The sequence below is a fragment of the Austrofundulus limnaeus genome, unplaced genomic scaffold (assembly GCF_001266775.1).
Source record: "Austrofundulus limnaeus strain Quisiro unplaced genomic scaffold, Austrofundulus_limnaeus-1.0 Scaffold8, whole genome shotgun sequence".
NCBI classification, from domain to species: domain Eukaryota; kingdom Metazoa; phylum Chordata; class Actinopteri; order Cyprinodontiformes; family Rivulidae; genus Austrofundulus; species Austrofundulus limnaeus.
Window position 1 is genome coordinate 157,197 of NW_013952410.1, and position 3,933 is coordinate 161,129.

At 40.7% G+C, this 3,933-nt stretch overlaps 1 protein-coding gene across 1 annotated transcript in view; it reads right to left on the bottom strand.

Annotated features, from left to right (window-relative positions):
* hs3st1l2 (heparan sulfate (glucosamine) 3-O-sulfotransferase 1-like 2) overlaps positions 1-3,683 on the bottom strand; it is a 45,525-nt gene extending 41,842 nt beyond the window's left edge. Inside the window, exon 1 of the mRNA XM_013999525.1 lies at positions 2,753-3,683. The gene's annotated coding sequence lies outside the window, so the exon portion shown is untranslated. The remainder of the gene's footprint in view (positions 1-2,752) is intronic.
* Between the last annotated feature and the right edge of the window lie 250 nt (positions 3,684-3,933).

The following is a 3,933-nucleotide window of genomic DNA, read 5'->3' on the forward strand; positions in this document are numbered from 1 at the left end:
ACCAGACTGTACCTGGCTGCAATGCATTTCAATGAAAATGCACATCTGCAGGCAACTACCTCATCTGGAGAGCCCAGGTAGATTATTCTTCTAGTTCAAGAAGGGAGAAGGCACAGCAAAGCCTATCAGAACTCCTGAAACCCTAAGTAAGTCTTACCACATTAGTCACTTTTAGTATGCCAACTTGATTTCAATAAATCAAAATCATCTATACTTTAATTATATCTCCCTTATTCAAAGTCGTGTCACAAGGGCATCTGATGTGTGAAAGTGTTGAATGAGAAACTTTTCCTCACAATGTTAAACAAAAATTACAAAAATAAGTGACACTTTACTGTTTCTACTATGCAAAGACTGTGTACATTTTAATGTTGTTGATGTTTTCCAGACTGTGCTGTGGATTCATCTCCAGTTGTCCCAGACAAGGCTAGCATCTCCACACAGCCTCCTGATGCACGCGTCTTCACTACACGYCCTGATRCACGCGTCTTCAYTMCACGKCCTGATGCCACATCTTCACACCACCCTCTGCACCACATCTGAACTCAGTCCACAAATGCATGTTCAAATGCATGTATTTTAGTTTAGCTATGCTCCCCAGTGTAGGTAAGGATATAGAGTGTGTAAATAAATAACGCACCATTGTGACACATTCGTTTGAAGACGTGGTTCTGCAGGTTTGTCATTCTGAGTGTCTTGCACTGGGTCAGACTCTGGCTCATACATGTTAGGCTGGATTGACAAGTCTACTGTTGTTGACATCCTTATACTTTTTTGCCACTGCCATTACTAATACACACCTTCATATACATTCATTTTTGTACTGTACTTTATGATTTATATATGTATATAAATAAGCATATATGTTTATGTATATGTGTATGTGTGCATTGGTACATTACTATATATTACATGTGTATATTGTGGGGTTTTGTTTGTTATCCTTTATTAATTTTTCATTATTCTTCTCAGCCTCTCTTGTATTAAGCTGCAGTAATGTGCAAATTTCCAGACTGTGGGATCAATAAAGTTTTATCTTATCTTATTTTCTCTTAAAAACAGTTTTTAGTCGGTAGATAACTGTGTTGTTGCTATGAAACTACAAACATGGCCGAACGGGTTGGAGTCGAACGTTCAGCGACCTGGAGGGGGCGGGGTGTGAAATATCTCAGTTGTATTTAAAGAGAGTATTTAAAGTGTATTTAAGTAAAGAGTATTTAAAGTGTTGCAGTTTTATTTTAAATAGACCATAAGTCAATGATTTAAACATGAAAAAGAAGGATTTAAAAGCATGATATAATACCTTTAACACAAATATTATTTTGACATCTCCAACTTGCCAAATTTTAAAACCAATTTCATAGTTTTATCCTTCAACTGCTTGTAGTTTTAACTGTCTTGGATATTCAAATATTTTTTACCAGCTTCTAGCCAAGATTTTGACATTTTTGTAGATACCACACATTTATGTCTGACTAGAAAAACGTATAGTAATTATTAAAGTAGAAAACCAGGATTTGGGCTTAAGAGATGAATGAACCAATTGGCGGGCCGAACTTTGGTCACTCGCAGGCCGGATGTGGCCCACGGGCCACTAATTGAATAGCCCTGCTTTAGAGGCTTGGGGAGATTCGAAGGTGTCATTGAAATTTGTAGAAACAAAATCTGCACAATTTTTGGTTTTCATGTTATAGTATGTATAGCATAATAAATGTGTCCTTAAATTAAGAATCTGTAAACAAAATGTGCAAATGACCAGCTATCATGTGTGGCAGTTGTTTACCTATAAAAAACAGCAGAAATGTCAATTTCAGTGCAATAAAAATCTGTTTATGGTCAGATTTGTTGAGTAAAATATGCAAATAAAAGCAGGCTGAACTTTGGTCACTCGCGGGCCAGATGTGGCCCGCAGACCGCCAGTTGAATAGCCCTGGCATAAACCATAGAGTTCTTCTATTTTGACAGGCTTAAGAAGATTATTAAGATTATTATTATTTATTTAAATAGATAGTCATGAATAAGAAGTGAAAGAGAAATTTACTCTCATTTCCCCTTTTTACCTCCAGATTCACTATTACTCTATTTTTACAGTCATGCAAACAAAAGGTTAATGACTTCTGCACACTTCCTACTAAAGTGAAGGGATTTGATTCAAACAGCATCATAACTGGACCGCGGTCGTCAATAAAACATTACATTTCTGCACAAACTGCAAAAACATTTCTTCAATCTTTTCAAACATTTGTTGTTTATCAATCAAAACTAACTTTTTTTAATTTTTGCCAGAGGAACTCTCAGACGCTATGTTTTATGTTCAGTGACACCTTTGTTTCCATGTTTTTTAAATTTTCTACTTACAAATTTTGTCTCTAATTCTCAGAAGCTGCTGCCTATTTTTGGCTCCGCTTCTTCTGCAAGACTTCTGAAATCGATCAGCTTTAATCACTTTACAGCGACACAAACTACTCCATGTTTGATCTCCGGCTCACAGGTGAGTTACAGATTGAAAAGAGAAGCATTGTGATCTAAATAAATACACACAGAGGTCATAAAGTTCCAGAAAGTGAGAGGAGGTGAGGTTGCACAGGTGCAGCAACTTGTCACTGCGTTGTGCAATCTTGGACTTTTTGCAGCTTTCTGCACTCTGTCCTTTACTAAAACAGGTGTTGCTGATTTACAGACGTTTCTCTGAGCTGTTTTGAGAGAGAAATTTAAAGCAGAGTGAAATTTAAATATGAAAAACAGGTCTTACGAGGTCGTTGTTGTCGTTTTTCCTCAAATTTCTCTCAGGATGTGGACGTCCTTTAACCTCCTTTTCACTTTCTCTTTGCTCCTTGCGTTTCAGTTTAGCTTGGGTTCCTGCAGAGAAGGTGTGTGTCGAGCGTTGGAGGCGTGTGTGAGCCTGAGACGGTAACGGAGCGTCTTTGCTTTGTGCTGCCGACCTCAGCGAGTGTTAGCGCAACTGACTGAGCCACTGAGAGGGAGGGTGTGTGTGTGTGTGTGTGTGTAAAAGAGAGAGATTAGTTCACACACAAACACATCCCCGCCTGCAGGGAAACACCCCTCTCCTCCTTCCTCGCCTCCTTTTTCCTTCCACATCAGGTCTGCTCTTTCATCTGATCACATTGAAGGTCTCACGGTGGAGCGAAACATTTCCACTCCTCTCGCCGCTTCACCTTCCACTCATCCAACCCTCCTGCTTCGTTCTGGGTTTTAAAACCTTCTCCTCGTATCCACCCCTCCTTTCAGTTTGCTGTTCCGAGTCTCCTGAATCATAAATAAGTTACAGAGAACTGGCACAAAGGCAACAAAACAACCCAAATATCTGTGATGGGCTTCTCTCAGGAAGCTGCTGCCTTTTGTTGCACTTATAAACAAAATGCAGAGGAATCGTCACATTTAAGAAACTTTTAGTTGGATTAAAGCTGCAGGATACACGAGGACGGAGCAGTTGTTCAGTTATTTCTGGGACAAAAGTTTGGCCTGTTGATTGAGGCTAAATGAGTTGACCTTTCATGAGGTCACCTCCTCCACCTCACTCTAACCACCTCCATGTCTGCACCTTTGACTTTGTCCTGCCTTCCTCACGTTCTTCTACCACATCTCTCAGTCGTTCAACCTGTGCTCTACCACTGATGATGTCATTCCTATCTCTCCATCTCCATCTTCTTCTGCTTATAGTCGGGTCGCGGAGGCAACAGGTCCAGGAGAGAAACCCAGACATCCCTCTCCCCAGAGACACTTTCCAGCTCTTCCTGGGGGACCCCGAGGTGTTCCCAGACCAGAAAGGATACATAATCCCTCCAGCGAGTCCTGGGTCTTCTCCAGGGCATCCTACCAGTGGGACGTGCCTGGAGCACCTCTAAAGGGAGGCGTCCTAATCAGATGAACCACCTCAACTGACTCCTTTCGCCGTGGAGGAGCAGTGGCTCT